Source organism: Schistocerca cancellata, chromosome 9 (assembly GCF_023864275.1).
Source record: "Schistocerca cancellata isolate TAMUIC-IGC-003103 chromosome 9, iqSchCanc2.1, whole genome shotgun sequence".
NCBI classification, from domain to species: domain Eukaryota; kingdom Metazoa; phylum Arthropoda; class Insecta; order Orthoptera; family Acrididae; genus Schistocerca; species Schistocerca cancellata.
The window spans coordinates 333,864,069-333,885,919 of NC_064634.1; the positions used below are offsets into that span (position 1 = coordinate 333,864,069).

The window sequence follows — 21,851 nt, forward strand, 5'->3', positions numbered from 1 at the left end:
TGTTGTGCTCTATGCCTGTATGAAAATACATATTTGACTATGCTGGAATATCCGCGACTGCTTTTCCTATTTCGATTAGTTCCAGAACTTCATCTACACAACCGTTCCCATACTCTGGTTCTGCTGTTACACATTTTGCAAGTTACTTCCCAGATCTGCGGTATATTTAGTTGTCGCAGCATTGCAATTCTGTTTCTTGTTCTCAGCCAAGCTAATGTGAATAATACAAGATAATAGTTGACAAGCTCTGAATAGCAGAGAACATCAATTCCTCTTTCGCGACGTGTACGGGTATTAGGGAAGAGAAACGAACATTCATGATACAGTCGGCGCAGACAAATTCCAAGATTGATTTGGACAATCATGGACCATGAATTCGGCCATGGCTCAATAAAAGGACCTAGGCCAGCGTTCACTTTATATGCCAGCGCACTAATTATCAAGTGAGCACAAAGGAAAACCAGAAAAAAATAGTTCAAATGGCTCTGAGCACTATGGGACTTAACATATAGGTCATCAGTCCCCTAGAACTTAGAACTACTTAAACCTAACTAACCTAAGGACATCACACACATTCATGTCCGAGGCAGGATTCGAACTTGCGACCGTAGCAGTCCCGTGGTTCCGGACTGCAGCGCCTAGAACCGCATGGCCACCGCGGTGAAATGAAATCTTTACGCGTTATCCGGCAAATAACTGCGTCATCTGAACCAACGATTCCGCAAGTTTTCTACACGCCGTTGTTATACGGGCTAACGAATAAGAGTCTTGTCAAGGCTGCAAGGCCGGCCGATGTGGCCGTGCGGTTCTAGGCGCTTCAGTCTGGAACCGCGGGACCACTACGGTCGCAGGTTCGAATCCTGCCTCGGACATGGATGTGTGTGATGTCCTTAGGTTGGTAGGTGTAAGTAGTTCTAAGTTCTAGGGGACTGATGACAACAGATGTTAAGTCCCATAGTGCTCAGAGCCATTTTTTTAAGGCTGCAAGATGATCCTGTTACGTAACTCACAACTCGAGAAAATAATTGACTAAGAAGTCTGCATTGCTCTAAAGATAAGCCAGAGTTAAAAATTACATCGACTTCGTAGTCGTCAGTTGTGGGCACAAGTACGGATTAAATGAAGATACAGAGAACAAGTAATCGCAGTGGAGTAACCACTCCATTGTTCGCCCGAAGCAGATAAAGGATACCTGAAAGGCAGAAGGTGTAACGGGTATTTGAAATCCACTTCGTTCTCTCACGAGTCCAACGTCCTAACCGGCGATGGAAGTAATTCAATTACGTAATTTTTTTACTGTCCAATGAAGCTGCTTGCAATTACATTGCTGCGGAAACAATTACTTTTTTCCTCGTTCTCGCTGTTTGGTCGTTCGCGCTATTAGTTTATGATGTACTTGAGTTAAGTGGTTTTATTTCTTTGCTAGTGTGTAAATGTTGTTTGTATTTTGCAGGCAGAAAACAAAGGGTCGACGAGCGACCTTCCCGCATCGTTAAGGTAAGTGTGCGGTTTTATTACTTCTGTGCAGCCTCGCCTTCCTGCTTACGTGTGTGTGCGTATTGTGTTGGCAGCGCGATGAATGAGATCAAAGTGCAGCGCAACGCCGCCTTTCTGTGGTAAAGAACAGTTACGGAGATCGACACGAGGACTATCTTTCTATATGGACCAACGCGCACGATAAAAATAGCGTACAATGTGACGTCAAGGGTACAGAGACGTGATACGGCTGATTACGTGGACAGAATGCGACAATGCGATGACTGAAGCGGCTTTCTATGATGATGGTGCTGAATACTGGACTAGAATTGAGTATCAGCAAAAACATGGACGACGAGGAAAGTCTTCACAGACTACACGATTATGAACGCCAAGTATTCTGCAGTTTCCGACGATTGGATAGCTCTGCACAGCGTATTGTAACAAACTGGGCTCTGTCCTTGTATCATTTTTCTCCCAGTACCGTTACCTCTGTATCCTAACTGACTAAGTCACTCATCATCTCCCAGCCAGTAGGGGGTGAAATAGGGAATGAAAGGTCTTTTCTGAAAATATGTCGCTATTTTGAAGCTAGAACCACATAATTGGTATTTGGTTTCTCAGTCAAAAATTAAAAAACATATGTTTTAGCAATTTCCGAAATTCAACCGCTAAGGTGGTGCAATAGCGGGTGCAATTTTTTTTAAAAGTAAGTCATTATTGAAGAACTAGTAAAGCATTTTTCAAGCTACATCTGTTAAGATCAATATTTAACTTCTCGGTTGGAAGTAAAAAAGATACATTTTTCAGTGTTCTTGGAAATTCCACTTCTAAAATTGGGAAATGAAGGATGAAAAGTTTTATGTTAATATTTGATTATGAGAGAATTTTGAAACCTAAATCTATGGAAAATTTTATTTGACTTCACGGTCAGAGTTAAAAAACAAACAAACAAAAACAAAAAAAAACATGTTTCACTGTTCTTGGAAGTTCAGCCCCTAATAGAATGAACTGGAGAATGGAAGCTTTTGTGGAAATATTTCATTATGTAAACATTTTTGAAGCTATGAAAATTTGTATTTGGTTTCTCGGTTAGAAACAGAAAAACATGTGTTAAGTTTTTTTAGAAACTCAATCACTAAGGAGCTGAAATAAGGAGTGAAAATTTTTACGAAAATAATTGGTTATAATAAATTATTTTTAAAGTTAAATCTATGAAAATTGGTACTTGACTTAGAAATGAAGAAACATGTGTTAGGGGATGAAAACTTCTATGGAAATATCACCCCAAGAAGTCGAAAGACAGGGTTAAAAAAAAGAAACTTTGACTCCAGCTACTAGAATCGCTTTTACGACAGAAGAACATTCGGAAATTCTATGGTGCTGTATATTAATAAAAGTGCGTCAATTGAGCAGACATTGGTTTTATAATCTGCTAATTTATGGGAAGAATAGCACTGGCGGGCGTTCAATAATGTGCAGCCACTTACATACATATATAACCATAGTTTCACATGTTGCGTTTTACGTTTAAATGCGGTGTAAGACTCTTATGTAATGCCTCAGGTAAACTGTCTGGATTTCGATCTTAAAATGCTCTAGGTTTTTTATTTTTATTTATTTTTATTTTATTTTTTATGTGACGTTATTTCTCACAGTGATTTTTTAAAGTGAAGTCGGCAAAAACTATATCTCCCTCTTAAATGGCTTCGCTGGTTGAAGCAAGGAAATTGTGTATTATCTCCGTTAGCATCATCGATAGTAACGTAGTGAGATGTTTAGATCGCCTTCAGGTTGACAATTGTAGGTACATAAAGTCAACTATATATTTTCTTCAAAGTATTTAAGATTTGACAACCTACTAGGTTTAGAATTAGTAACGAGTCAGTCAGTGGCAAGACATCTCCGTAGCAATAGTTTTTAGTCTTACGGTGTACTTGTCTTCTTTTCAGTTTAGGATTACTTGCATGAACGTATCCTGAAACATGCCTTTAATAAAAGTCCTCTTCTGTATATCGTATAATGACGCTGACTGATCACTTTTTTTAAAGAAGTAGAACAACAGAACAGCTGGGGTAGCTTCTTGAAGTTTCCCGGTGGATCGCATATTCCATTATCTGTCGGGCGTGCACCCTGGATATTACTAATTCTTGTTCCTATATTTCGTCTGCCTACCATTCATTCCTTTTCTGTGTGAGTCGTCTTCAAGACTGTTAAATGACTTTACGCAATGTTCGCCTGGCACAAAGTAATAATAATCCAAAGTAAACACATTATTGATTTATAAGAACATACTAAGTTGTGATAAGCACATGCTTTAACAGTAGTAATTTTTAAGTAACTAAGCTTGGAGCCAAGATATCTTCCGTGGGCATGCTTGGTCCACTCTGTGACCCTAACCGTTCTACGTCAAAATCTGAAAATTCAAAGACGCAGAGTAATCAAGCGATAAATAAAGTGATGAGCTACCAGCTCCCTCTGCAACTTAAACTGCAGACTTACCGTCTTGGCTTTGATGACATGCAAAGAAAGCAGCCAAGACGCTAAACTTACAGAAGTTTTGAAACATACATGTTGACTGCAATAGCAGGTCAGGAAAACTGGTATCTCTGCTGTATGGACAAAGAATATTTAGTATAGTTCGATGCCGATTGCAATGCAGCTCGGCCATAAGGATATCGGAATTTGAAAATATCAGCAAGGGATCAAGAGTGAGCTTAGAATATTTCAATTAGAAAATGTACAATTTGATTTAAAACATAATTATGACCACCATGAGGCACACAACATCCGTGACTGAAGCACGAGGTACAGTGAATCACTGCGTGTGAAGTACTGGTACATTGCCTGACAGAAAAAGTGAAGCACTCAGAAGACATGGGCGGATGTTAACGCAACACAATATACATTCACATAATCGGCAAGTATGTAAATGATTAAGAGGTGCATTTCTCTTTGACATGTAGAATAGTCATCATACTGCGTTAGTGTTATTTCTAGTATGGTGTATAAGGGGCGTGAACAGTGTCATAACAGACTGATAACTGTGAAAGATTTGAGTGAGACAGCATTATCGGCTCGTGATAGAGTTTGAAAGCCGCGCGGGGTAGCCGCTGGTCTTGGGCGTCTTGTCACGGTCCGCGCATCTTCCCCCATCGGAGGTTCAATCCTCCCTCGGGCAGGGGTGTTTGTGTTATCCATAGCGTAAGTTAGTTTAAGTTACACTCATGCTGATAAATTAAGGATAATGCTGATACATGATGAAACAACGCTATGGTGGGCGATTTGCGGATTTAAATCACCTCGGAGAATGACCATGCGGTGCATTTGATCTGTGTTCGTCGCCGCACGGTGGCGCTGGCAGCAGTCCAATACGCAGAAGTGTGGTGGTGCATGTCAGAGTACGGTGCAGCGAGTAAGTGTGCACATGTTTTCAGATATGCTAATAATGACTGTGTGTTGAAAATGGCTCAAAAAACACATATTGATGAAGTTATGAGTGGTAGAATACTAGGTCGACTGGAGGCTGGTCAGACACAGCAAGTCATAACACGGGCCCTCCGTGTGCCACAAAGTGTGATCCCAGGATTATGGCAACGACTCCAGCAGACAGGAAACGTGTCCAGGCGCTACAGTACTGGACGTCCACAGTATAAAACACCAAAGAAGACCGATATCTTTTCATCAGTGCCCGCAGACGGCCACGGAGTAATGCAGGTACCCTTGCTCGGGACCTTGCCGCAGCCACTGGAACAGTTGTCTCCAGACACACAGTCTACAGACGACTGAACAGATATGGTTCACTGGCCCGGAGACCTGCAAGGTGGATTCCACTGACTCCTGGTCACAGGAGAGCCCGTAAAGCCTGGCGTCAAGAACACAGTACATGGTCACTGGAACAGTGGTCCCAGGTTATGCTCACGGATGAGTCCAGGTATAGTCTGAACAGTGATTCTCGCCGGGTATTCGTCTGGCGTGAACCAGGAACCAGACAACAACCCCTAAATGTCCTTGAAAGGAACCTGTATGGAGGTCGTGCTTTGATGGTGTGGGGTGGGATTATGGTTGGTGCACGTACACCCGTGCGTGTCTTTGCCAGAGGAACTGTAACAAGTCAGGTGTATCGGGACGTCATTTTGCACCAGTGTTTCCGTCTTTTCAGGGGTACAGTAGGTCCCACCTTCCTCCTGAAGGATGATAACGCACAACCTCGCCGAACTGCCATCGTGGAGGAGTACCTTGAAACAGAAGATATCAGGCGAATGGAGTGGCCTGCCTGTTCTCAAGACCTAAACCCCATCGAGCACGTCTGGGATGCTCTCGGTCGACGTATCGCTTCACGTCTTCAAACCCCTAGGACACTTCAGGGTCTCCGGTAGGCACTGGTGCAAGAATGTGAGGCTATACCCCAGCAGCTACTCGACCACCTGATCCAGAGTATGCCAACCCGTTGTGCGGCCTGTGTACACGTGCATGGTAATCATATCCCATATTGTCGGGGTACATGTGCAGGAAACAGTGGCGTTTTGTAGCATATGTGTTTCGGGACGGTTTTCTCAACTTATCACCAATACCGTGGACTTACAGATCCGTACCGTGTGTGTTCCCTATGTGCCTATCTTATTAGCGCCAGTTTTGTGTAGTGCCACGTTGTGTGGCACCACATTCTTCAATTATCCTTAATTTATGAGCATGAGTGTAGTTTAAGTAGTGTGTAAGCTTAGGGACCGATAACCTAAGCAGTTTGGTCCCATAAGATCTTGCCACAAATTTACAAAAATATTTTAGAGTTTGAAAGAGTTCTCATTTTTGTTCTATACATCCTGCCTGTCAAATCAGGCAATATCCAAATGTGTAGGCCATTCATACGTGACAGTGGACTGAAGATGTATTTCATAGGAACCTGACGGCTGACGTAATCGTCGTCAAGTTTCCGGTCAACCATCCTGACCACTACAATGGAAGGTCGCCGTAATTTGCTCCAAGCACATCCTGAACCATTCATATCTGCGCCTGCCATCGCTCTGTGTCGTCCTGTACCATAGGTAGCAGACGAGCAGCAGCGGACTGAGTAAATACCATCTTACGCAGAGTCTGTCGCTAACACCACAACACAAACAGCTGCGATTGGAGGGGTGCCATGACGAGGAGGCATTGTGTACAGCTGTGAACCACGGTTCTGCTCTAAACCTGACGACCATCGTCGGCGAGTATGGCGGCGACTTGCGGAGAAGTCCCAATCTTTCAATGTTTCCGAGAGGTACAGCGGTCATGGTGTCGGGAGCTATCGGGTATGACTTCAAGTTACAGCTGTGTCACGGACCTCCTACATCCTCGTGTATGACCTCTCATGTGACAGGTATCATGGTGTCATATTTCAGCAGGACAATGTTCGTTCTCACATGATACGTATCTCTATGGTCTGCATGATGCTGAGGTACTCTAGTGACAAGCACGATCCCCATATATGTTCCCGCCAGTACTTGCGTGGGAGCAGGTCGGACCACTCCGTCCTGATGCTAGTGTCCAGGATACCAAGGACTTGTGAAAACAGTTGTGAGCCAGGTTGCATCAGGAGAGATTGCAACAGCTTTATCGTACCCTTACCAACGCCACACTGGTAAGTGGGCTCACACTGCCAAGTCCTTTGAAAACTTCACTTTATATTGCAATCACCGAAATAACATCGCTTTCCCTCTCAATCGTAAAGCATTATTTTGGTTCCTTCTCCCCTTCTGGGTTCTTCACATGTTTTGTCTGGTAGGGTATAAGAAGAAGAAATCTATATGTCGAAAGGAACTCAATAAACGGGAACGTGATGAATTCAAATGCCCTAAAATTCGGATGGGTTACATTAACTCGATTCTGTACCGTGCTAGGGAAGTCGCCCAACTCTCAGAACCACGAACGTAACGACTCAACATAGCCAAGTGGACACTAAAGTTCTGAAAATACTGTAAGTATTGCTACTTCAAACCTTGCAGTACGAACCTAATAGGCACACACTTATAGACCGAACGTTCCCACTAGGGCACACGCCAGGTTCGTTCCTGATAGGCCAGCCGTTAACAGGCACTTAAAATTGGGTTCTCACAGCATCCTACGGAGTGTCTCAAAGACAGTCGTGCTTTCAGAGCTCGATTTCTCGGTACAAAGCATATCTTTGCAGAGCGTTGGTGATTGAGAATACGCAGAAGAAGAAAATTTGAGAAGCAGTCTGAAGTTATCTAGGAGAACCGTCACCTACATTAGAATTACGCCAGAATGAACTCACAGCTCATAACGTATAACAATCCAGCACCGTAACAACTTCATCTCGATCACTAAACGTAAAACTGTTGAGGAAAGGTGCCTATCATATAGTTCTCTCGACTGTGCTCATAGCAGGTGCTGAACTCTCATGGAGAGTTTCTTTACCATGTCTAGCATGTCCGAGGACAAAGCAGCGACCAGGACGCTATTTTTGAGCTGGACAGAGTGCGTAGAGGCTGTTAGAATAGGTATAGCGTTCGAATTTTTCTGATATCGGTGCTAAGTAAAAAATTGTACTCAGAGGTGCGTGGATAGTACCGAACTCTTCTATTGTTGTCGGTTCTGATGGAATAACCTATAATTATTGACAGATTCATTTTCCAGAGAACGTAGTTAGCATGAGCTTGACTCTTTGTGCAACGTGTGATCGCTTGGGGATCCAAATATGCATATTGGGGAAGTCGTTCTCTCACAATTTGTTGTGCATTCACTATAATAAAGTAATAACACTAATGTTTATTTTTATTTTATTAAATTACCATAAATAAAGATTATGTTGAATAGTTTTTTGAGTTTAAGCTTGGCAGATTTTTTGGACCTTTCTGTTAGGACAGCAATTTGATCATAAGATAACGAATATTCCTCCAAATTCAAATTACCCAGCTCCCATTAGTAATCTAATAGATAAAACCAGAAACGATGAAGTTTTTTGACGACTATTTCTGTTTATTATATTTATTCCTTGTAGATGGCGTCATTACCTAGAAGGAAAACATGGGATATGGAGGCCATGATTTGTACCATTACATGTGTGAGGAATCGAGAGATGGGGTACTTAAAAGCCTCGAAACTTTCTACTGCAGCTAAGCGTAAATTGGAAAAGTATGTGAAGAATGAAATTTTTACATGTGAAGAGTTGGTAGGGGTTCATGTTGGTAGAAGGCCTGTTCTTTCATATCAAATGGAAGATTAACTGGTGCCTTGTTCCCTGCAATGGAAGAATGATTTTATGTTTCTAAATATTAAAATATAAGAAGCCTGGGCTTCCGGTTAGTTGTCAGTAGAAGGTCGAAGAATCTTTCCAATTCAGAAGAGGCTTCAACAGCAAATAAATAGTTCCAAGCTTTCCTTACGAGACATCCCATTTTATCAACAAACTCAGGATCTCTCAGCAGCAAGAGTCAAAGTTTTTGCTGCAGAAAATGTGGCGAGACTTTATGATACTTACGAATCTGTGTTGTCTAAAGAAAACGTAACACACATCGAGTCTTCAATGTTGATGAAATCGGAGTGATGTCTGTGCAGCACAAACAAGGGAAGGGAAAAGTAATGTCTTGACTTCAGCGGAAAGGGCAATCTCATCACAGTTATGACTTGTATGAACCCATCTGTATGCACTAATCCTTTTCCCTATGAAGAATATCGAGCAGGAATTGACAGATGGTGTACTTGCAGGACGAATATCAGCTTGTCATCCAAATGGCTGGATGCACGCTCATATTTTAACTCAGTGGATTGATCATTTTGTAAGATACATAAAGCCATCATCATATGACTCTGTCATTTGATTCTTGATGGATATTATATTCAGATGAAGAATCTGTGTGTATTATGTAAAGAATGTCAAAACTGTGGGGTCTTGCCCACTCACCTCGTATAGGGTGGCTAAAAGATGCTGCGTTTTCGGAATGCTATACAACAGTTCAAGTAAATAACATTAATAGTTTTTATTACAAAATGGACATTGACAATACTTAACTTCTGTTTGCATCAAGTGTTGCAAGTGATGGGTGACATGCAAACAGTAATGTCCTTCACTACAGACATTGTCCAAGTAAGCAATTGAGACAGATCACTCCTAACTGCTATCGTAGCAGTCTCTACTAGGCCATGCTAATACTCTGCGAATACTGTCTATTAATGTCCACCCGAGGTTGTTGTTTTTTTTTTTTTTGTTGTTGTTGTGATTTCATTCCCCTGCCCCATATGGGCAGGGGAGGGCTGTCAGTGGCACAATCTGCCACTCTTCAGCTGAGTGACATGACAACTAAAACAAGAATAAAATATTACATATGCCTATAAGGCTATAAAAAAGGGGAACATAAAACAGAGTAAGGGGAGAAAATGGAGGTAAAAATACACTGACCTGGAGACGTTTATGGGGGGACAATTAAAAAAAGTCACCAGAAAAAAAAACACAGTTGGTGGTTCTTAAAACATAAAGAAGACAATGAATGCACATGCCCAGGTGAAAAGTCGGCCACAGTATTAAAAACACTCCAGGACAACATACTTAAAACCCACTTGGAGCACACACAATGAAGAATAAAACTGCCAGGTGGACCTGCCAAGGGATAGGGCAGAGAGGATGGAAAAGGAGGGGAGAGTAAGGGGCATCAGGGGAGGCAGCGGGATGAAGCCCGAGGTTGGTAGGAGCGGCGCTTATATTCACTTCTTGCAGAGGTCGCTTCTGTCGTGGCGCAGTCTTTGTCAGCAGGCTGTTGGCTGACGTCACCTCACCGCCTTCTCTGGTCTTGTGTTCTTCCTCTTCGTTCTGGCGCAGAACAAAAACAATGTTCATAGGGTATGTTTGCCACCTCAATGCATAAAATGCAGCCACTTGATGTGGGATTTATGAGACCCTTGAAAAACTACTATGCCCAGGAGATATAAACATGGCTAGCAAGTAACTAAGGTCGTGCTGTCACCCCATCATTAATAGTTAAGTGGTTTGGTTCAGCTTATAACCGAGCTTACAACTGAGTCTTTGGAAAAACGGATCTCATCCTGTGCAACGAAAACATCCCTGGAGAGCACGATTTTTCAGTTCATCTCCATCTTGACTCTCCTCAAGAAAGCGATGGCAAAAACAAATATGAAACTAGCCGTAGTGATTTTGGTCAAGCTGTAAGCTCTACAGCCCCAGACCCCTTCCATGCATAGCAAAGCCATCTGGACATCCGGTCGTTCAAGTAACATCGCGTTCGAGCTCTGCTCAGTTAATAACATCATCTCCCTATGTGAAGCGATTGCAGGAATCGAAACAGAAGAAAAGAGCAACCGAAGCTAAGAATAAATCAGGGGAAAAGTTATTCGGGAAGAGAGTGAAAAATCTTCCAAACGTAAATTAGGAAATCGTCTAGACTCTAGTGACTCTGCATCCGATGCCTATCTTGCTGGGCTGTTGTTCAGACAGCGGTAACGACAGTGACGTGCAGTGCGTATTCTGATGACAAACACGGAGAAAAATGGGGGCAGTGTACGAAATATTATCGCTGGGACCATGACGATTTTGGTGTCGAAGAAGACAATTTTGTTTGCCGAAAATATTCTAAAAATAAACACAAATACTATGAAATGTGTGAAGAATAAGAGGACTCAATGAAGGTAAAAGTGTATGATCATACGTCATATTATTCAGTAGCAAAAAATATGTTTAATATATCATATTAGGAAACCTTTAGCTACCTCATCTCTGTGAAATGCTCTGGTAGCGAAGATTTAATAATTATGCTAAAAATTTGTTTATTACTGCAAACATGATAAATACTTGGTACAATTAAATAATGTAAGATATTATTACCATGATTTAAAAAATTGCAATTACTTTTAGATTTTTAACATCAGTTTTAAAAAAAATTTACCTCATCTTGGGCATCTTTATTCCACAATCCACACAGCTTAGAAAAGTTACCGAGTGTACTCGCCGACAGTTCCCTGCGGTCACAGTTCATTCGGCACCGCTGGTTTTTTGCGTGGGTATGCGAAAGGCAGGTTCTCAGTTGCGTAAACAGCAACCTTGGTCTAATTCGACTGTTTTCGGACCGTCGCCGAGTCTACAGGTTTTTGCTTGATGTACGGCTCGAAATGAGGTTAATGCAACCTGCTACTCGACTGAGAATTAGAACAGCCACATTGCAGATGTAACTCTAGCGTAGTTGCATTGGACGGCGCTCGGAACTATGAGCACAGCTCAGTTACCGATGTCTCGTCGTAATGTTCTTCCTACTGTCAGTTATTCTTTCGTTACGCCTAGGGTATGGAGAATAAACGCAAATTTCAAAATTTCAGTAAATCACAGCTTCATTTTCATAAATATCTCACTACTGACGGGTTTCGTCGGTAGACCATTCTCAGATTTTCTGAATGTATTTAATCCTTAGCCAGACAACCGCTGTATGAAGCGATGACCATCTGAGAACAGGCTAGCGAACAGAATCCACTCTTGCTACAAATACGTACGTTTATGCAACTTTAGCGATAATTTGTTTTGAAGTACGTGTATTAGTAACTGAGGTGGTTGTCATGTGTCCAATATGAATAGAATACGGGACGAAGTAATAAAATAGAAAGGAGCTCGGATAAGGAAAACATGTGGCAGGAAATCGGCCGTGTGCTTTAAAAGGAACTATCCTGGCATTTACCTAGAGTGATTTAAAGAAATCACGGAACACTTATATCTGTATAGTCAGACGCGGGTTTGGGGGTCTTCCTCCCGAATGCGAGTCCACAGAGCTAACCACTGCTCCACCTCGCTCGGTTGTGGCCTCCGGATAGCTTCACTGCGTCTAAATGCAGAAGTAAGGGGTCCGAATACTGGTGCAGTCTTGGGTCTGGATTTTATATATGTCACTATTTTATATATGAGCAACCATCAACGATCAAGTAACAAACACTACGGCTAATATATGTATGCCGCGTGGGATTAGCCGAACAGTCTAAGGCGCTGCAGTCATAGACTGTGCGGCTGGTCCCGGCGGAGGTTCGAGTCCTCCCTCGGGCATGGGTGTGTGTGTTTGTCCTTAGGATAATTTAGGTTAAGTAGTGTGTAAGCTTAGGGACTGATGACCATAGCAGTTAAGTCTCATAACATTTCACACACATTTGAACAACATAATATGTGTATCCCAGAGCGCACCAGTGTATTAGGCTGCAAAATTCTGACAATTTATTCCCCACATTTTGAAAGTCGTTGAGTGGAGGAAAGGAGACAGAAAAATCACTCTGCTTGAAGGTTCCCCGTGAAAACTGCGTAGTTGACATATATGTTACCCGATGTTCGACTAGCATTTGTGTTTAATAATAATAATAATCATAATCATAAGTAATCAGATGTTGTATGAATCACGGCTTTCAACATGTGATGTGTGTAAATTTCAGTTTTCTTAGATAGTTACAAAGGAAACAGACTGAGTTAAGGAGTGAAACTCATTAAATTCAACAGCAAGCTGCTTTGTGCACAGCGTTGAGTGTGACACAATTCCGCAGAATAATGTAACAGTTCCAGCAGCATATGCGGTAAGCGGCAAATGAAATTAAAAAATGGTTCAAATGGCTCTGAGCACTATGCGACTTAACTTCTGAGGCCATCAGTCGCCTAGAAGTTAGAACTAATTAAACATAACTAACCTAAGGACATCACACACATCCATGCCCGAGGCAGGATTCGAACCTACGACCGTAGCGATCACGCGGTTCTAGATTGAAGCGCCTAGAACCGCACGGCCACACCGGTCGGCAATGAAATTCGGAACTCCGAAATCACTATACTGTGTAACTTGATAATCAACGAAACTGCCGGCCGCTGTGACCGAGCGGTTCTAGGTGCTTCAGTCCGGACTGAAGCGCCTAGAACGGCGCTGCTGCTGCAGTCGCAGGTTCGAATCCTGCCTCGGACATGGACGTGTGTGATGGCCTTAGGTTGAAGTAGTTCTAAGTCTAGGGTACTGATGACCTCAGATGATAAATCCCATAGTGCTCAGAGCCATTTGAATCATTCATCAAGTTGTAGCACTTTCAGCCCTACACCACAATAACAACAACCGCAAGCACCAATGGAACTCATTTTCACGAACCTTCCTTCAAAAACGGTTCAAATGGCTCTGAGCACTATGGGACTTAACATCTGTGGTCATCAGTCCCCTAGAACTTAGAACTACTTAAACCTAACTAACCTAAGGACATCACACACATCCATGCCCGAGGCAGGATTCGAACCTGCGACCGTAGCGGTCACGCGGTTCCAAAGTGAAGCGCCTAGAACCGCACGGCCACACCAGCCGGCACGAATCTTCCTTACTTTATTTTTACTCTATTATGTCCTATTATGTCCTACATACTGTTGGATAATTTGGTGTGTTTCAAAACGAAAGCCGAACAAATGAGTGTAAGGTTTGTTCATGCTCGTGAATATGGTAATTTCCCCATAAGAGAGAAATAGGCGTTCAAAACAGAGATATCCTAAATATGGTAATTTCTTCGACTCTACCTGTCAGATTTCGGAGAGTAAAAATGTGGTTAAATTCGTCTCATTGAGATCTAGGGTATCAACAGGAGAAGTCAGTACCGCTATACTTGAAAAAGGAAAGTTATGCCGATGAATCTGTAATCAATACACCAATGACAAAAGTACAGTCTTATTTATTTATTGAGGACTTTCTTACAGCCCATCGAGATGAATAAAGAACTGTTATACTGTCATCGTTTTCAGAAATATCTGAATAGACCTTCGGAATGAAGAAAACAAGAACGAAATCTGTTATAAACACTTGATCCACTGGCGGCGCTCGAAATAATCGGGGCGTGGAATTTATATTGTGTTTGAAAAATTAAAGTAAGGAAGATAAACATTATAGTGACGATTGTCGAACCAATCTGAGTTCAGAATTTGTATCAATTCGTTTCAAGGTTAATTTCATGTCCATGTTCCTCCTGACAGTCTCCTACATCTTCGACTAATAACGAACGGCCGGCCGCTGTGGCCGAGCGGTTCTAGGCGCCTCAGTCTGGAACCGCGCTGCTGCTACGGTCGCAGGCTCGAACCCTGCCTTGGGCATGGATGTGTGTGATGGCCTTAGCTTAGTTTTGTTTAAGTAGTTCTAAGTCTAGGGGACTGATGACCTCAGAGGTTGAGTCCCATAGTGCTCAGAGCCATTTGAACTAACGAACGTACGATCATAAACTGCTCTTTCGTGTGCCTTTGCCCGAGTCTGCGCAGAGTCGGCATGATGTGACGTTGTTTATTTACGGGGTAGGCGGATGACCTTTTCCTGTAACCCCATCCCTCCCCCCTCCCTTCCATCGATCCCACGGCCTTCCTCCTGCCAATCTTTTCTGGTTCTTCAGGAAGAATTGGCTCTCATTCCTCGATAAGCACCTCACTGGAAGCGTCCCCAGTGGAGTTCAGCCCGTCACAAAGGTGAAGGGTCGACGCAATCCATATTAATGTCTACCGGCAGGTGTCCGGATAACTACTCTAAATAAAGAATGTCTATTGAAATGACTCATTATTTGCAGCCAAACTCAGAGGTGTTAGTGACCCAAATGCCCTAATTATCACCGAAACCTGCTACAGTACCGAAATTGTGTGTGTGATTAGAGAAAACCCTCGTAGAGTCATCATATGAACGTGGAAGAGCTCGGTCCTCGTGCAGAGCAGTCAGTGGATCCCCTGTGGATCTGGCTGGGTCCTGCTGCACGGTCGGTCGGCCAAGCGACGGGAGCAGCCCCTGCCATTAGCCGCCGGGCGCCTGTTGCGACCGCTGGGCTGGAAAATGGTCCATTGTCGCCTACGTCCCTTGACTGAAGGATAATTGTTTTCCCGCTGCGAGGCGATTACTCGGCAGAGCGGTCGCAGAGGGCACGCTTTGATTCTGTTGGCGGCCGCCTAAAAATAGACTGATTGCCACAGATAGAGTGATTAACACAGAGTAGCGCTACAACGCAATGGTATCCTCAAAAGAGTCCCGAGGAGTTTTCCGTTCTTAAGTTTTTCCAAATGAGCACTACTGAGCGGTACTGAGTTTTGTTTTAAAATTATTTGTCATCATTGTTAAAAGAAGGGCACCTCAGAAATTGTCCGATTTTCACTATTTTTGAAGGGGCCTGACAACAGGATCTCGAATCGCTTCTCTCGTCTTTTGGTAACAAATCACCTTGAGGAAAGAATTGACAGTTTGCAGAATACGCTCTTAGACATGCTCCCTTTAGCGACGAATTTCGTGAAGTTCAACTAAAATCGGATATTCTTCTAAAAAATGTCCGAATCTCTCTGTCGGTCGTCTGCCAGTTGAAGACTGCAGCTTTCTTCGGTTCCCCTACCTCAGCGGGTGTGTAGTTATAGCTTTCTGAGGTGTTCGAAGTTTTCCTTTTAAAAACCCATTTAAAGTCCAGGTTTCACGACCGTATACACCGAAGAGCCGCAGAAACCGGTACACTTGTCTAACATCGTGTAGGGCCCCTGCAAGCACGTAGAAGTGCCGCAACGCGACGTGATATGGACTCGACTAACGTCTGAAGCAGTGCTGGAGGGAACTGACACCATGAATCCTGAAGCTCTGTCCAGAAATCCACAAGAGTACGAGGAGGTGCAGATCTCTTCCGAACAGCACGGGGGAGTAATCCGAGATATGTTCAATAATGCTAATGTCTAGGGCAGGGCCGGCCAGAAATTCTGCACGCGTGCGGTGCTCCTGCACGCGTGCAACTTCCGGGTCACAGCGTGCACACCGCAGCCGTCAGCGTTCATGTAGTGCATGTTTCTGCGCACAGATGTCGCTTTATCCACTTGCTGGGATACTCTGTACCGGCGCATTCTAGTGCTCTTTCTACAGCTTGCAAGCCAACCATGGGAAGGTATTTCGCGTATTAAACATCACAGTCTACTCATTGGGACGTCTACTTTTATGATAACAGTTTGATCCAGTAAGACAAGTAATACAGTTAACAACCGTGGGTTTTTATTAAGGCAGCTTGACTGACGGCACGTAAATACGCGTAATGTTTTTGATCTAGTATTTAAGGAAGAGAGCACTTAGCGACTTCCAACGAACCTTATTCATGATTTCAAATAGCATTAAACTAATGCAAGGTTTCTTATAACTAATTCTCGGTGCCCTCAGTTACACCCACATAATTTAGGTCTCACTGACCTCTTAACAGAATAACCGCACACCTCTCGATGATCACCTGTTATTTCAATACTATTATTGCTATATTTTTCACCAGTTCCGTCTGAAATCTGCATAATAACCGACACTTAGATGAATGTTATGTTTTATCGACTTCAGCTGAGCGTAGCCCTTCACACATTAAAAAAAAACCCTAAATGTAAGTATACATTGAAAGAATTGGTTTAATGACCAACTTTCCTGATAATAATGTAACATGGAGCAGAATGAGGCACTAATACACAGTTAGTAAACAATAATTTTTAATTATGAAAGGAATAAATCCAAACACGTTTATCACTGGTCATGAAAAATGATAATACAGTTGATGTGTCTCATCCATTTTCTTAAGGACATTTAATTTTGCTTTCCGTTCTTCACTGTTGAGTACACTACACTCGTCTTTGTAATGTGTATTGTAGTGTCTGTCAATTGAAAACTTACGCTGGCCGCCTATTATTCGGCGGCACAGCAAACACTGTGAGTTTTCACCAACGGCTACAAAAAAGAATTGCAGTTCCTGTCCTTTGCTTTTTCACAGTACCTGCCATTTTTCAGTACTTCTCTGTTAAGGTTACGGTTACCAAGGGTAAACTAGACTGGGTATGTTGCGCTCTAGCTTGTACCACATAAACAGGGAAGTTGAGCGGCCGCCGTTCATTTAGGACACATGTCTAATAACAGATGTCGCTGTCGCTCGCTGTCGCACACGTGCGCACATGTGCAGCACTTCCGCACGTCTGCACACTGTGCAGCGTTTGGCCGGCCCTGGTCTAGGGAGTTTGGCGGCCAGCGGAAGTGTTAAAACTCAGAATAATGTTCCTGGAGCCAATCTGTAGCAATTCTGGACGTGTGGGGTTGTCGCATTCTCCTGCTGGAATTGTCCAAGGCCGTCGTAATGTACAAGGGACATGAACGAATGCAGGTGATCAGACAGGATGCTTACGTACGTATCTAGACGTATCAGAGGTCCTATATCACTGCAAGTGCACACTCCCCACACCATGCAGGGCCCACGGATTCATGAGGTTGTCTCCATACCCGTACACGTCCATCCGCTCGATACAGTTTGAAACGAGACTCATCCGACAAGTCAATATGTTTCCAGTCATCAGCACTCCAATGCCAGAGTTGAGAGGCGCAGGCGAGGTTTAAAGCTTCGTGTCGTGCAGTCATCCAGGGTATACGAGTGGCCCTTCGGGTCCGAAAGCCCATATCGATGATCTTCCATTGAATGGTTCGCACTCTCGCACTTGTTGATAGCCCAGCATTGAAATCTGCAATTTGCGGAAGGGTTTCACTTCTGTCACATTGAACGATTCTCTTCAGTCGACGTTGATCCCGTTCTTTCAGGATCTTTTACCGGCCGCAGCGATGTCGGAGATGTTTTAACGGATTCCTGATATTCACGGTACAGTAGTGAAATGATACTACGGGAAAATCCCCACTTCAACGCTACCTCAGAGATGCTGTGTCCCATCGCTCGTGAGCCGACTATAACACCACATTCAAACTCACTTAAATCTTGATAACCTGCCATTGTAGCAGCAGATAACCGATCTAACAACTGCGCCAGACACTTATATAGGCGTTGCCGACCGCAGAGCCGTATTCTGCCTGTTTACATATCTCTGTATTTGAAAACGCATGCCTATACCAGTTTCTTTGGCGGTTCCATTGTATTAGCGCGGGAAGAACACACATTTCGAAAACAACTTTTTTAAAGTTTGTTAACATATTATATGTAAAAACGACTGCGTTTCTTCTGACCTAGCTTGATTCCTAGGAAAATTTCAAGTCTCTTTGGATGTTAATTAACAGTCCCCTGTTGTTCAATATTATCTGTTTTAGGTTTCCCAGTTTCTGTACGTAATGTTTATTTTAGAAAGATTCGTGTTTTAGAGGATTGCAAGTTTTATAATATTACTGGATAAGACTACTATATCGTCGGCAAATCTCAGGTTAGTGAGTCTTTTGCCATTTATTCCAGTAAGTTACAGCAAGAAAATGCTAAAAAATTGGCGATAAAATGCGAAGTCGTACCAGCAGACGGTACTTGAATATATTTGTTTCTTGTCCTATATAAGACCAGGGTTTCATACATATAGTATCTTTATTCACATCATAGTTACCTAACAAATAACCGTTTTAATATGTCAAATTTTATTCAAACGATCTAAGTGTGTTAAGAGGCAGTGTGAGTAAAAATGCTCGTACGACAAAGCAGGAATCAACTGTTTCAGTTTCCAAGATGAACTTAAACCAACAAATGATACGTTTGCGAAGAAATTCCCAGAAAATGGTCGCTTGTTTCTTTCTTTACACTCAACATGTAGTGGTCATTGCTTTAAAGCATCCAAAACAATGTTGAATAGTACACAACCATTCGTTTGCTACACTCAATACCGATAAAATCAGGAAATGCATCCTAATACGTCGCATCATTCTTGAGCAGGCCACAGCCAGCTGTCGTTAGCTCGTCAAATAATTAATTATTTGAAGGAGAAAAACCAGGTATGAATGTGTCGTTGTCCGTGTTTACTTTGTCACGTAACGATTTGTTTTTGTTTCCTTACGTCAAACAGAACGTGAGTGGAGAGCGAGTTTCATCACCTCAGGAAGCTTTTGAGTCCTTCTACACCCGCCCAGGTTCCCGGGTTCGATTCCCGGCGGGGTTAGGGATTTTCTCTGCCTCGTGATGACTGGGTGTTGTGTGATGTCCTTAGGTTAGTTAGGTTTAAGTCGCTCTAAGTTCTAGGGGACTGATGACCATAGATGTTAAGTCCCATAGTGCTCAGAGCCATTTGAACCATTTTTGAACCTTCTACACCTTCCGTCGTTTTACACCATAGATACACAAATACCAGAGACACTGAACGGCGACAAAGAGTAACAGTTGAAATTCATTTGATGAAGAGTTTAATAAACAGGGACAACAGTTTCAACCTGGACAAATCAAGCAATCCAGCGCTTTAATAATAAGGTCGCAATGACGTCGTAACTGTGCTGCTAACAAAATATCGATATCGTAGCATGGATCGACCGCGTAACCACAAATTAAATTTATGCATAGGATACTGTTTGCTGATGATCAGTGTCTCTGGCGTTTGTGTGTCTATGGACTGAACGGTGAAACGAGCACTGGAGTTTCAGTCCGTCGGCTCACTCTAAAGATGGCCGAAAGTTATACTGCAGAAATATTGGAATTTGAAGAAATATGATGGACCAGATTGACCCTTTAAAGTTGGCTCTAAGGCATGAAAAAATGTGTAATTTGTAAAGGAAAATATTTTGAGTAAGAGTACAAGAATTGTATAAAAATGTACTTCTTCTGTCGTTTTTGTAAAAACGTAAGTGGGAGCTCTCTAATGGAGGAAAGTTATGAAGAAAACTGACAATAAGTTTGCTTACATAACTGTTTAACCTGGATAACACATCAAAATAAATAACCATTATAACATTCCTACAAATCGACATATATATTATCTGTATATGAAATGACTACGCCATGTTTCAAATAGGTGTACAGCGGATAACGAGGGAATGTGTACTCTCCCGTTGTGAACGGTAAATACTATCTTGGCGAACAAGACATCGTTTGAAATATGTTCTCTAGACAAGAATCAGTGGATGCCTTGAAACGGGTCAGTTACAAAACCCAGCCTCATTAAAAGAAGGCTCATGGATTGTGGCGGCTTAAAACTCTGCACGGCGTCGGACTGATGACGACGTTAAGCTTTAAGTTACCATAGCGATGCTCAAGATGTTAAGGCTTAATGCCTGTTCCTTTTTCCATTACCAGCTGCACAAATACAACACTCTGGCGGCATTCATCGCTTGCATCTAGAGTAGACTACACAAGGTACACAAAAAGTTGCGGTCTCATACTTTTCTTAAAGAAGCGCCATTATTTACGAGTAAAGAAACTCCGTTCATATGAATAGCTGCACTATCACACAGTTAAAGACACCATATAATCCTCAGAGAAAATGAATGATATATTACGATATATTGCAGCCGAAGTGGAAATATGATGTTCGTCGTACAAGTTTAGTGACTCCTGCTGAACGAACAAAACTAGGCACTATATGGCTTTACCATAGTTTGGTGGCCCCTGGCAGTTGCATATCTTTAATGCACAAAACGATCATTTATTGAAAGGGGGACCCGAGGGACAAAACAGCGTATCGCAGTGTAAGGGACAGCACAGCGACATAAATAATTTCTTTTTACCTGGAATTATGCTTTTCTGTGTCTCTTTCATAAATAATTGACTTTTATGATTTTTGCAAACGATACACTTCTGGTTTTCGGAAGTAAAGTGGTCCCAAAATTAGAATCACACAATCTGTGACGAGACAGCCAGTCTCTGAAGGAACTAGTTCTTCTAGATGAAGGTGTCGAATTGAAGAAGCTAGTCTCGCCCGTCTATCATCGCACAAGAGTATAAGGACCAGTGTTGTTATAGACGAGGCATTGAAATACCTGGAGCCATGACGTGAACTTTCATATCAGTCGTGTTATATGTACGGTGTCTGTCCTAAGAGTCGTTAGGCACATTGTCTCTGGTGTTTCGGCAGACGTTTTCAGTTTCATTTTTGCAACGTATAGCTGGAGTCAGCCCAAACGGACATGGTTCATCAGGTATTTCATGCGACGCTCAGCGTCGATGGACAGCATTGGTTTGTCTCTAGTTACAAACAAAATGATTTTTAAGTGGAATTTTCCGTTTCCATTCGACAGAGCGGTCGCAAGTTAGTCTAGTGCGATATTCGTTTTATTTGTGTGTGGTAACAGGGACAGTAAAACACGAAAAAGGACCAGTACTTCAGCGACTGACTGCTACAGAAGCGCTGCTTTTTTTTTGTGTGTTTTTAGGGCGCACAACTACAGTGGTCATTGTGCGCCCTAAAACCACAAAAAAAGAGCAGCGCTTCTGTAGCAGTAGTTGCTGGAGTACTGGTTACTATTCTTCGTGCTATCGTGTTATCGATAAAACGAATAATGTACTAGACGAATTTGGGACGGCCCTATTGACTGGTCACGAAAAATTTCGATTTGACAATGATTTTGTTTGTGACGAGAAACAGACCGACGCTTTCCCTCGAAGTTGGGCATCGTATATGAAACGTGATGAGCAGTTTTTGTTTGTACTTACTACAGGTATGCCTTGCA

General features: G+C 42.6%; 1 protein-coding gene across 2 annotated transcripts in view; it reads left to right on the forward strand.

The window, feature by feature from the left end:
• LOC126100272 (glucose dehydrogenase [FAD, quinone]) overlaps positions 1–21,851 on the forward strand; it is a 502,785-nt gene that overhangs the window by 81,282 nt on the left and 399,652 nt on the right. The window contains exon 2 of one of the 2 annotated variants that reach the window (XM_049910866.1): positions 1,454–1,497. The gene's annotated coding sequence lies outside the window, so the exon portion shown is untranslated. The remainder of the gene's footprint in view (positions 1–1,453; positions 1,498–21,851) is intronic. The other variant, XM_049910867.1, reaches the window with a different exon arrangement.